Below are 14026 nucleotides of genomic sequence, written 5' to 3' on the forward strand. Positions count from 1 at the left end.
AGCCACTTAATTTGCATTCCGTCAGCAACAAAATAAAAAGCAGGACTTTGACGAAAGGAGACAATATTGGCAGTCAAAAAACAACAAGTATTAGTATTCATTGGCTGGCATGGCTAATTTGTGATGCCTTAGTCCCGACTGTGATCCCACACGCAAGGTTCACACACACACACATGCACACACAGACACACACACACACACACACACACATACACACACACACACACACACACACACATACACACTCACACGCGCAAACATACATATGTGCAGAGCAGTTAGGGCATTTGGTTACCAGGTCTCATAACGCGAATGCACTGCGAGAAAAACATCTTGCCGCGTGAGACACACAGAGATTATTCGTTTTTTTCTTCAACTGCAGAGCCGTTCTGCGCAGCCAATGGGGGGGAACACACCCTGTTATTGTAGGGCGACTGGAGGGCAGGTGGACTTCTGTGAGAGCAGAGGCGGCATCCGCCCCCCCAACGCGGGCGGTGCATTGTTATCGGCGATGACGGGCGGAGGGAACAGAGGGAGCAGGGTCAGCGGCGTGGCCTAAAAGCTACTCCTCGCCATCCCTGCATCCCATCTGTCCTACGCTGACAGGCTGTGAGGCGAATAACAAGTCAGCATCTGTGCCGTAATGAGGCCTCCTGCTCCGCATCAAGACATCAAATGCTAACAGGTAGATAATCAAGGCGGAAGGGGGTCAAGGGCCACGTGAAATGTAACGTATTCAATCCACTCCATCACAGCGCCCTCGCACCGCCACAAAAGGGCACTAAGGCAAAAGAAGCTTTCGCCGTGACGCTTCCTGCTCACACTGTCAATTATGCAACACCCAACTTGGCTGCGGTAAAGCCTGACTTGGCCAACCTAATACGTTTGGATGATGTGGATTTTCATCATCTTCTCGTAGATGTACAGTAAATTGTCAGGATGCATATTCTGTCTCTTTGTCAAGCCCCCATTTTCACTTATTTCTTTCTGAGAGCCACAGGTGTGCTGTATTATGGATGCAAACGACCCGCTCCCTTGGCAACTCAGCCAAATCCTGCTGCATGCTCTTCAGTAAAAAAAAACAGTACTCAACCATACACTCTTGAACCTGAAAAGAGGAAAGAGGGTTAGTGACTTTCTTCTTTTTTTTATTATTAAAAGCTCTTAGAAGGGGGGAAAAAGCACATTTATTATTTACAATAAACTATCTATGTTTTAGAAGTTTTGCATGGATGTGTTTTGGTTTAAGAGGATTCAACTGGTCACATTTAGCTTTTGTTCAACTGGCTCATGGAGAAAGGGGCATTTCTTTCATTTTTCATGTGGGGGCTGGCTGGAGAGGCCTAAATATTGTACTTTGGGAAGGTGAGGGCAACGGCTCTGTCCTCGCTTAGCTTGTTTTTGCAGCCCTGACCTTCAGTCATAAAGGCAGATCCCTGCTATTTTACGAATCAATCACTGGAGGCCCTTAGTCAACAGGCCACTTTAATTCAGCATTTGATCGATAATTTTACATTTGTTCTCTCGCCTGTCTTTGTTCTCGTGAGAGTAGCTGCCATTCATCTAGGTTTGCTTATTGACATTCGCCAGCAAAGAGCGGTATTAATGCAAGTCGACTTAAAGTACTGCTCTACCCTGAATCTGACGCATTAAGCGAGGCTCTGGAGAGGTCGTGGGATATGTTTTGTTTCAGGCCTCCTTCATATTCAAGATTCAAGATTCAAGATTCAAGAGGTTTATTCGTCAGATACATATACATACTTTCATACATATATGCAGTGAAATGTTAATTATGTATGTAATTCAGTGGTTATTATTCTGACATTGGACTAGAAATTGTCCAGTATTGCAGTATAGCTGCATTATTAGAGATAGTAGTCCACTCCATGTGCACTTGAGGAAAAACATGATCCTCAGGGCAAACATAAATATATGTGATCAGCGGACCTTGGTCTTTGCGCTCATGTGCGCAAAGCATGGCAGTTCCTCAGTCCACTGAACAGACTTTTTTTATGTTCTTCACTTTGGCCAAGATGTTTTGTACATACACGGCAAAATGTGCACCCATATGGTCGTTAGGAAGATAGTATGACCTCAATAATAAGAGCTCTCATTAGTCAGTGGAGCTTCTGACTTTCTTGTGCTATTATAGTGCGGTTGCAGAATTTTTGCTAGCCCAGGCTGAACTAAGCCACTGAACCACACCATGTCAAATCTCAGCATTAATGCAAGCTGATTTGTAACCTCCCAAGCTACACCAGTCATTTCAGCATTTTCATAGAGATGAAAGCTGTAGTAAAGCTTGAGTGTTCTGAATTCGAATGAAGCAGATTGAGCGCATGCCTCAGAGCACCCTTCTGCGGTTGACTTCTGAGTCAGCCCAGCCCAAAATTGCCAATCAAAACTCATTTAGCCTCCGCACACGGTGATGGGCTCCATATTAGTTCAGTTTGACTGGTAATATGCATCTTTATGGAGGCGGCCATCGGTATGGATTACACTAACCAACCGTATGGATCGTCAACAGTTTGTGAGATACTATTTTTTCAAACGGTACAAAAGATTGCATCTGCTATCCAGAACTCCTATCTCCTTTTTCATTTGCTTATTGACCCACAGGTTTGTTTCCAAAATTTATTTTACCCACTCAGGTGATGGTTCCGGTGCCCATATCATGAACAGCTGCCTAGGCAGAAACCTGCTGATTGCTCATTGTAAAAACTAAAAAGGTTACGATGCCTCCCGACTTTCCAGTTACACTGGATAGAGTTATATTCTCTGAATACTGTGTTGTTATTTTCTGCATCATTATTATTCTGTTTGTCCACCAAATACCTTTGTGCAGGGAAGGGGAGATGGCATTCATGAAAGGCAGATAGAAAAGATCCTTTAAACCCTAACCCAAACTCTAACACAATCCAAACAGGGACCCTTTTTATGCAAAAACATGCAAAGAATATTATGGTATGTATGTTGTACGGCTTTGCGTACTGTGCAGAGATCGGCACTCTCATTAAGGGAGGCCATGTCACAACAGACATTGATAACTTGATTTGGCAAAGTACCCTTCAAACCACTTACGCTGCAACGAATCCATTAGAACTTTTTTTTTTTTTTTTTTTTTTTTGCTCTTCCGTTTGCTGGGACCTATGGTGTTTACTTAATAAATAACCGGAGCAAATATCAGGCCATCATCTGCAGCCTCGGCCCCTCAAATAGGAAGCAGGGAGAAAAAAAAACAAGGAGTACAATATTTTGTAGCTTTTATGCCCCGCCGCCGGTGCTGGGGAGGCCGATTCCCTATTTACTGGAGATACCTGCCCATGTTACTGCTGAGGTGGCATGCAGCGGCCTCACTTAAAATCAGTCTTCTTCCAGCCTCACCCCCCCCCCCCCCCCCCCCCCACCAACACCACCCTCACCATCAAAGCTTTAGTACCTCACAAACGGTAATTACACACATGCAAATCTCAAAGTTCAGTCTCTTCCGCGCCGAGGCTATACAGTAGGTGTGGAGGTGTGTGTCAAACCCCATCAATACGCCGGCCTATCTCGCAGAGGCACCTTGGAGATTGAATTGGAATGCACGGCTTGCATTTTTATTTATTTTTTACCCAGTTTCTTTTTTTTGGGGGGGTGGAGATTGGGGCCAAGATATTCTCCCATTGGTAAATAGGGAATAGAAATCCTACTAAATCTTAAAGAGCAGTATGTCAGTACATTTCTGGGGGTAATTCTGGGAGTGACTGGAAAATAAGCATTCTTCCCTTGCATATATCTACGACTGTCCGTTTCTATTTCATTCCATGCCGGCGGAAAATCCTCGCACTGGGCAGCCGGGTTCGATTTTTCTTATTTTGACCAGAGTGAAAACAAGTTTATTTAAGCTTTGTTGGGTGGATTGGCGTTTCAAATGTCATCGCCAAGGGCTTTTTGAGTGGTATTTGCAAGCAGGGACCAAAACATGAAACGGTGTACTGTATTTACCGACGTCAGCTCCTGACATTTTTTTGTGAGGCCATTTTTTTGTGAGGACACCCACCCCCCTCAAAGATGTCTTTGAGGGGGGTGGGTGCGTTGAAATTCCGTGTCAGACCGACTCACACGATATAGCCATTGTGGTTTTTGTGTATTTCATTCACCAGAGGTGAGTGGAGTAGTCAAAAATTATTCTCAAGTATATTTCTGTTGCTTTGAGAAGACATAAATGAAGCATAAGCAAATAATTCCGAATAATTTTCCAAATAACAACTTGAGCAAAAAATATTTCTTTATTTTAATATTGAGGCAACGCGGTTAATTTGCCAGCCAGTGCTCAAATACATGTTTTCAAGATCTTACGTGAGGAGGGAGAAAGTGGTATCGGTAAGTTTTTAACCTGATTCTAGGGAGGGGAAGAAAATATGAGACTGAACTGTATGTGACAGCCTGAAAAGTATATGTCTTCCTTCAGAAATATTCCCAAGCAATTAATGAATGACAATTTATGCATTGTTTCTAAAGTCCTTTTCGGTCCTCATGATAAACTTTGATTTTGTGTCATGGATTGTACAACAGGGACACACAATGTGACTGACTTGTAATGATGCATTTTGGAGCCACCAAGCAGTGAATTTTTATAATTGAAATGCTGAAAAAACTGGCAACCCGCCCCTGCACAATAGAGATCTAGAGAGGGGTGATACCAGCCTCACTAGTCTATGGTGTGATTCCAGTCAGTATCCTCTATATAACCGTTCCATGGAGTACATATTTTTCATTTCTTTGTTATTTATAATAGTACATTTATTGAGCACAAACCACAATAACGAGGATGCATTCAAGTGAGTTATGGCCCAGCATTTCTGCCAGAACTACTGTGTGTTGGAGGATGGAAAACCCCTTGTGACTCAACAAATCAAGACAGCCAAATTCGTTGTAAACAATGAAAAAAAAATGTCTCTGGGACGCTTTGAAGATGACTAAAATCACACAGTGGGTCAACATTTAACAGGTAAAGAGCCTTAAAGGCTAGATAATTAGGAACTGAGGGCTTTATCTACATGTATGATATCTTAAACATCTCAAAATAGAATGGCCAGCCTGATAGACACGACATATTCCTTTATAATAATAATCTTACATTGTATTTATAAAGCACTTTTAATTTTGTTAAAATCTCCTACGGTCATGTTTTTGCCATGTTATTCGTTTATTCTGTCCCTTGTTCTGGCCTGTTTGTCATAGTTTTGTCACAACTTAGGTTCAGTCACAACTTAGGTTGCCATGTATTATTCTGTCACTTATCCTGCTCAGTTCTCCTGCCATTTCAGATTTGGTCTTCCTTAGAGATCTGCCCCTCCCAATTGGCTTCCCCCAAGTCAGAACTCTGACATCATATCATTGTGACAACATGTTGGTCTAGGCCTGTCTATGTATACAGGTCCAGCTCACTCTCGCGATATGAGATTGCCTAGTCTCTTGCACCCAGCTGTCCAATGTCCTTGCCTGCCTGGTCCCGACCAGGTTCCCGCCTTCTGTATTCTGACTTACCCCTTCTCCGGCCCCTTTTGGATTGTTAACTGTATGGACTGATCTCCTGATTTGGACCCTGGCCAGTTTTTTGCAAGAAACCCTTGATCCTTTGCACCTACTCCTGAGCCAGACAGCACTCGTGACTGTGCCGTGACAGAACAATCTGACCAGCTGTGAACCCAGCGGACCCAGTGTTTATAGCTTTCAGGCAGTTCTTCATCAGAGACCAGCAGGGAGATTCACCTGCTAGCCACCAGCCTGCTAGCCACCGGCCTGCTAGCCACCGGCCTGCTAGCCACCGACCTGATAGCATTAGGCCTGCTAGTCACCAGCATGTTTCCCTGCCTTGACATTCCCTTCTAGCACCCCATACTGCTCGTGCCCTAGCAGCACTTCCGTCAATTAGATGTGGGTTTGGGAGCCTTGACTCCCATCCTAGCCTTTGCCTAGCCCCCAGTCCTGAGCCGGCTAGCCCGGTACTCACCTGCCCCTTAGAATCCTCAGCAGTCCTCTTTCCGGGGGTCGCACCTCTTATTTTTCCCCAAAGGTCCTCAGAAGAGGTCCTCAAGGAGAGAGCGCGGTCTCAAGGGTCCCCGAGGCAGTCACCGTTCTCGGCTGCCCAGGGCTCCCAAGTCTCCGCTGCCCAGCACTCCCAAGTCTCCACCGCCCAGCGCCCTAAGCCTCTGCTGCCTGGCGCCCCCGAGTCTCAGCTACCCAGCGCCCCAAGTCTCTGCCCCTCAGGCCTGGGTCGAAACCAGGAGATCAATCCGAACAGCTAACAATCTAAAAAGGGCAGGAAAAGGGGTAAGTCCAGAATTCAGAAGGCGGGAACTCACTCGGGACTAGGCAGGCAAGAACACTGTACAGCTGGGTGGGGCAGACTAGACAATCTGACACAGCAAGTGTGAACCGGACCATTATATAGACAGGCCTATACTGACATGTCGTCACGATGCTATGATATCACAGTGCTGACTGGGGAGGAGTCAATTGGGAGGGGCAGAACTCTAGGGAAGACTGTATCTGAAATGGCAGGAGAACTTAACAGGATAAGTGACATGGCATAATACATGGCAACCTAAGTTGTGACAGAACTATATCAAACAATGCCAAACAAGGGACAGAATGAACTAATGATGAAACGGGGGGCAAAACCATGACAGCTGGAGAGCATTTTTAAGTAAAAACGTTGTTCTGTGGAATCTGAGCAAAAATCTCCCATGATGCAAAGAGGATATGTAGGGGTCCGGGGTCATGGAATGTTGTAATGTAATGAAATAAATGTTGTCAGAAAAGGAGGTTTCAGATTGGGGTTTGGATAGATGTCCTGTTTATTTATTTGATTATTTTCATTTTCTTGTTTATACCTGTAAGGCTAATAAAACTGTATGAAATTATTTGGAACAAGTTGGGCCTTTGTTATTTATCTGTTAACAACATCTGGAAAGTGTTGGCTTTCTTGTTTATTGTCAACTAGAAAAGGATCGACAGGGATCAAGTTAAATTTTCCACAGTAAGTTTGATTTGACGTGAGGGTGTTTTTTTTCCTTACTTTTTCCATGTAACAACATGACTAAAGAGATGAAAGAAGAGTAAAAATACTCAAATTTGGCTCGGCTAGCTCTGGTCTTGCCATAGGAAGTGATTTTGCGCAAAAACATTTTTTTAGGCACACTGATACAGGAAGAACTATGGACAACAACTCCACATCTATTTAGTGCAGATGTGTACTTTATTGGTTTTACATATGATTGGAATGCGTATGTCATGAATCCTCCCGCATGTTTTATTTTCATCTTGTCGATTCCTCATGCCATGTCACTAACCTCCATATCATTTCAGATTCGCCCACTCCATTTTGCTTTGCTGTCACTCCCTTCCCTTCATCTGGTTTCCTCCGCCTGCAGCTCATTCCCTCCTTAGTTCCTAGTATAAATAGCAGACCACTTTCCTTTGTTCTCTGCCAGATTGTCTCTTGCATTACGTTGAGCATTCCCACAACAAATTCCTGATGATTCTCATGAATTCTCTGTCTGTTTTCTTGGACCCTGATTCTCCGCCTGATCCCTGCCAGATAATTTGCCTTCTCTGACAGATCTCCTGGTTTTGACCCCTGCCCGTTTTTTGTAATAAATCTTGTGGACTTTGACTTCTTACCTGATTGTTTTTGCATCGTGCTTATAGGTTCACATCCATTCTCAGTCGGTGAGCGCGTGCTGCCGCGTCCTCATTACCTCGCGTTGAATCTTTGATCATTGAGCATTAATCGCGTTACCTAGAATGTGGCGAGTTGTTAATCTATCAGCTGATTCGCTCATGCTAATAAATTGAAAACCAGTGACATTAATGTCATCCACAACTAGTGGATGGGGGGTAGCTTCCCAAATTACGAAACTCTGAAATATTGAAGATTTGTAAGGGTAATTACAATGAATTACAATACATGTATGTTGCTGCATAGACTGTTTTTCACACTTCATCCACTCTTTCACTCTTACCGAATATTTGGAAATGTATATAAGAATAATATGATTCACTCGATTGCCAAAGTATATTTAGCATATATGGAATTTGTCTTCTGCATCCCATTAGGTACCCAGGCCCCAGGAACCCAGGACTCCTGTTCTGTAGCCAGTGCCTTGGTACAAGAAGGTATTTCATCTTTTGTATGTGTGAGGACCCACTGACACCGATTATATTGATCAGCCATTTATTTTTGCATCTGAAGATCCACAGCAACTAAGGTAGTTTTCACCGTGCTATTTTGCTACACAAATATTTGGCTGTGATTGTGCAAGCACACATATAAATAAATGTGATGAATCTCAATCAAATCACATGCAAATGGAAAGAAAATAAACAGAACAGAAAATAAAATAATTACCTGTGTTCTTTCTGTTACAAGGGGCATTTCACACAAGATGTTTTCCCGGAGGTAAGCCGTAATTAAACATATCCACTCTTTCCAGATTTTTCTGGGGTTTTTTTGTGCCTGCATTTCTTTCCTCTCTGATATCGGGTGTTTAACTGTTGCCACGAACAAGAGCACACTGCCAGCAAATCCTGACCCCACCTTCATCCGATCCACCTCATCCACGTAACCATCGGCCCCCTCTGTGCAGCTGTAAACAAACCCAGCATCCTCTGGGAGTGACTATGAGGGGAACTGTGTGTAGCAGACATTACAGCCTGTCAGCGTGTGTACACTAGGTGTGTTTGTTTGTGTGTGTGTGTGTGTGTGTGTATGTATATATATATATATATATATATATATATATATATATATATATATATATATATGCATGTATATATATAAACACACACACTGTATGTGCCAATGCCTGCCACCGAGTTTTAAAAAGCCTACAAGAAAATATATGTATGAAAAAAAATATATATATATAATATAAAAGAATCATGCAACAGATGAAATATTCATATAAGTGTGTAGAGGGTTGCTGGGGTAGAAAAAGTTTTAATCTGAAAATTTCCAGCAGTGTTTTATTGCGCGTGGGACACCTGGCGCGGCTTTCGAGCTGGGGTTCCCTGTGATTCAATCTCAACTTACAAAGAGATAACCATTTCAGAAATATTTAAGACACACACTCAAGCGTCAGTGCACGTCGACCCGCCTCCTCCCACAGATAGAGACTTAAAAGCAGGAGAAAGGGGATTTGAAGGCATCCCGTCTTTGCCCCATAGTTATCTCTTTAGTCCCCGGTGATCCTCCACTTCCTATGTTCTCTCATCAGTTTGTGGGACCAGGGAACGAGTGGACTAGAGGAGACAGGCCTGACCTGGGAAACATGGAATGCGCGGGATGAATCCGTAGGGAGTGAGGCAGTTTGAGGCAGACCACTGCCAGGTTCAGTACCTTGTCAATTTCAAAGGGGCCGATGAACCTAGGGGGTTCCCGGGAGTCTCCCTTTAAGGGCAGGTCTTTGGTGGAGAGCCATACCTGCTCCCCTAGGCAGTAATCAGGGGCTGCAGAGTGCTGACGGTAGCGCACCACTGGTAGCGGCCGGAGGCTCTCAACCGGGCAGCGTGAGCACAATGCCAACTCTTGTGGCACCGGTGAACGTGAGCCTGGACAGATGGGACTGGGATCTCCTTCTCCTGAGTGGGGAACAGAGACGGTTGGTAGCCATACAGGCATTGAAAAGGGCCGTATTAAACCCAGGGGAGCTGTGTGGACTAGGTGGATGGGTTGGTGGAAACCAGGCAGCATAGGGTAGCCTCGAGCTCATGGTTGGCCCTCTCCACTAGAGCGTTAGTCTGGGGCTGGAACCCAGACAATAGACTGATAGTGGCCCCAATAGCGGAACAGAACGCTCTCGAAACTGCTGAGGTGAACTGGGGACCCCGGTCGGACACCAGCTCACAGGGGAGGCCATGGATCCAGAAGACCTCCTTAACCAATGGGTTGGCTGTGTCCATGGTGGAGGGTAATTTGGGCAATGGCAGAAAATGGGAGAGTTTTGTGAACCGGCTATGACAGAAATCACGTATTTGTGGGGTGGCAAGTGGTGCTCGTGGCCACCACGGACTGGAGCCTGGCTATTGGCCACCTCAGTCATAATTGCCTTTATGGGGCATTTTTTCTTAGGGAAAATAATGGGGTGGTTTTTTTTAAGAGGTGGAACCATTTTTGTACAGCCACAACACACCTGGGATGCATTTTAGGTGCACTCATGCAGAGAGAACAGGGAGTTTATAGTCGCCACATTGTCCGTTGCAGTATTATCAGAAACACAATTAACGCTCCATTTACAATAACTGCACATGGGATCGCTCCCTCTCCAATGTCTACATTACACATCACTCCCTCTGAGGACACACACACACACACACACACACGCACACACGCACACACGCACACACGCACATACACACACAATTTTAGATCAGGGGCTATTCATAAAACATTCGGGGTTGAAGCCTTGGTGCCCACCCCAACGCCACTGCCTACCACTGCAGGTAGATTGGGTCTGTGCCGTGATGTGACGTGAGGTCAAGAAGTCACATGGTTGATTTAGTTTCGTTTATTTCACCAATGAAATTCCAGATATTTATTTGACACCGCTGTCAGCCAACAATTTGTTAGACCACAAGTCTTAAGGGAATGTGTACTTACACAAAAGGAGGACAAATGACTGTTCCGGTTGACCGCCAAAACCGCACTGTCCGACCTAAAACTGGACGGATGGCCACCCTACGCTCATTGGAAGTCTTTTTAAGGGCTATTGTGATTTACTTTCAAATGTTTTTGCAGTGTTTTGAGATCTCATGACATTTATTCTGAACCAAGAATTCTTGGTTTTATGTATATGTTGATTAAATGTATTGGTTGCATATAATGTAATCAGACTTTGGTTAAAAACCTATTTTTACTGTAATTATGTACCTGTGTCTCTGTATCCCTGGTGATAGAGAGTGAGCTCATAGTGCTGCTGAGCACCACAAGCTGAGCTGGACATCTGCTCTCTGAATTGTACTAATACTCTGCAGCTTGGGACACTTGTACATTGTACCTACTGTATAGTGTAAGCTTCTTTTTTACTTTACCTGCAGGAATACAGAAAGAAATGTTGAATACACTGAATATAATTTGATCTATTCCACCACTGCCTGAATTCCAAACAATGTAGAGTAACTGTATGTGTGCGTAAAATAGCCCCTTATTTTCTAGTTGGATGCATTTTTATGTTCATATAACAGTGATTTCTGAGGGTGTTGAATGCTGTCTTCCACTCATCTCCCTTGCGAATCCACTCAAGGTGGAAGGCGTTATGGTAGTCAAGCTTGGTGAAGATGGAGGCAGAAATTAGAGTGAGATGCAGGGATGGAGAGTATTGTCCTTCTTTGCCGCAAGTAATAATCCGGCTCCAAGGGCATAGGTCGAGCAGAGTAGCCCTGCAGCCAGAGACTCCTTGATGTATCTCTCCATGTCAAAAACGCTCAGGCCTGGAGATGTTGTAGAGCCGACCGCTACGCAGAGGTGCCCAGGGAAAGCAGCTCGATTGCCCATATGGGCTCTGCGGAGGCAGGGACAGCGCTTGCTGCTTACTGAAAACCTCCTGCAGATCATGGTACTGCTGCAGAACCAAAGACGCGTCAAACTAACCAAAGACAAACAGGAGCGGGATGAACTGGAACAGTCGGGACAGGTAACACAGCATCAGGAACCACAGGATCAGGAAACACGTGATCAGAACAGGGAGGTTAGAAGTACGCACGGTTGTGGAACCAGAACCTCAGCAGAGGATAGCGATAGAGGGAAAAGAGGTACAGACCAAAAATCACCAAACACTCACATTCACATTAAAACTGAAAATAAAAGAAAACCACCGTCATACGGGTCACAGAGGAGCAGGCCGGGCATGAGTGACAATCGTGGAGCGCGCATATGTTATTTTTTCCGAGCAGCTTGGTTCACCTTTAAATGCCTCTAAATGTCCCTGCTTGCTGCCATGTGGTCCGCATGACTTATCCCATTTAAGAGGGAATAACATGCATTAGGGGGATGGCGGCACTGTGCCTCCCATTTGCATAATTGTGTTTGGCAAACTGGAAAAGGTCCATGAACTGCTCAAAGAAATGCACACACTGTAACGGGGAACGGGGTGTGTCGGGGGCAGATCAATACTTTTTTTTTTGAATTTCAACATTTTCGGGGTCCACATCGAGAGGGCGTGCGCTGATTCCAATATGCGCAGAAGCTGGCGGCATTAACGCTCTGCTATAGTGGCCGCAAGCGAGCCGTGCGGCTCATGGCGCGCGCACAAACCACCAGGGGAAGGCGGATGGATTGCACAGTTTGTGCCTGCGGACCTCTTCGCACAACCTTCCTTCGGGACGGGTCCATCTTGAATTACATGAAGTACACAGCGGTGAGTTCCAAATATTGGGAGGTTCATGCCCTCACGCAAAATCGCCATGCGGCGGCTGTTGTGAGCGCCTCAATGACGTAATTTATTGCGCACGCACTAAACCAGTGGTTCTCTTTTTTTAGTAGTGTACCCCCTCTAAGATCTTACTTCAATTGAGTACCCCATTACGATAATTTTTTTTTACATAAATGTATTATGTAAATATTTTTTATTATTTATTATTTTATTTTACATTACATATGATTGATATTTGTAACACATTTTTTTAAATTTCAGAGTACCCCCTACAGTACCCCCAAATTACCCATAGGACTACCAGTACCCCCATTTGAGAAACACTGGACTAAACGACACTAAGGCTGCGGCGACTAGAAACCAGGCTTTTATCTGCAGATGAGGAAAGAATCGACCGCCGCCTCCCTTAAACTCCGACAGGTGTGTCGGCACGGACGACGGTTGTCGGGAATTTTGTTTCTTTCCCTTTTGTTTTGTCTTTCCTCTTTTTGTTTTAAGGGGACGGATTGATGGTTTAGATTTGGCCATCCGCGCTCGTTTCTCGCGACGTCCTCTGTTCTCATTAACGCGCCAATTAGATGCTCTCCAGGGGCCTCGTAGTAGCCACCATCACCGCCAACACCACCAGCACCAGCTCTGCCTCAAACATACACACACACACACACACACACACACACACACACACACACACACACACACACACACACACACACACACACACCAAGGACCCCTCCTCTCCATCCAGTATTTGAATCCCAACATAGAATGCTCAAAAGAACACTCTGACACCAACTTTACTTTATTCCGCTCTAGGGGAGTGGGATGTGGTTTTTTTTTTTTTTTTTTTTGGCAGACAGGGAGGTGTCTGTGCGTTAGTGTTGCGGGGATTACCGGGGGGTGGAGTGTGTGCGCGCGCGCGCACGTGTGTGTGTGTGTGTGTGTGTGTGTGTGTGTGTGTGTGTGTGTGTGGGAGGTGGGGGGTGGGGGTGTTTGTGCAATTGTCAGTGAGGGGGAAGTAATCACAATGTTGCCTTCTCATGAATTATTAAGCAACCCTCCCCACCCCACCCCACCCCTGCCTGTTTTAGCCCTGACTCAGAAATAAAGAAAAAAAGAAAGCGAGAGAGAGAGAGAGAGAGAGAGAGAGAGAGAGAGAGAGAGAGAGAGAGAGAGAGAGAGAGAGAGAAATACAAAGAAAAAGCCCAGTTTTTGTATTAGTGGGTCTGAAGCGGTGAGCAAGGGTGGTATTTTCTTTCCTTTTTTTGTTATATATGTGCGCTCGCAAAGGGGTGAGGATGTGTGTGTGTTGTTTTTCTGACAGCTGTATTAGCACCGATAAGTGGCAATGCACGAGCTGATCAAGTAGTGAGACAAGCATCCAGAGCGGCAGCGGCGCAGCGCCAGCTCTCCACTCTCCAGCAGCCGTGGCGGCAGAAGCAGCAGAGGCAGCAGCAGTATCAGTCACAGCAGACGGAGCAGCAACAGCGAGCGGCAAACTCTCCCATCTCCTTTTTTTCCTTCTTCTTCTACTTCTTCTTCCTCTTCTTCTTCCTCTTCTTTCGCTTTCCCCGAGTTGTAACCCCGTGAAGAGGCAACAGCGAAGAAGG

This window comes from Zeus faber (genome assembly GCF_960531495.2).
Source record: "Zeus faber genome assembly, chromosome: 18".
NCBI classification, from domain to species: domain Eukaryota; kingdom Metazoa; phylum Chordata; class Actinopteri; order Zeiformes; family Zeidae; genus Zeus; species Zeus faber.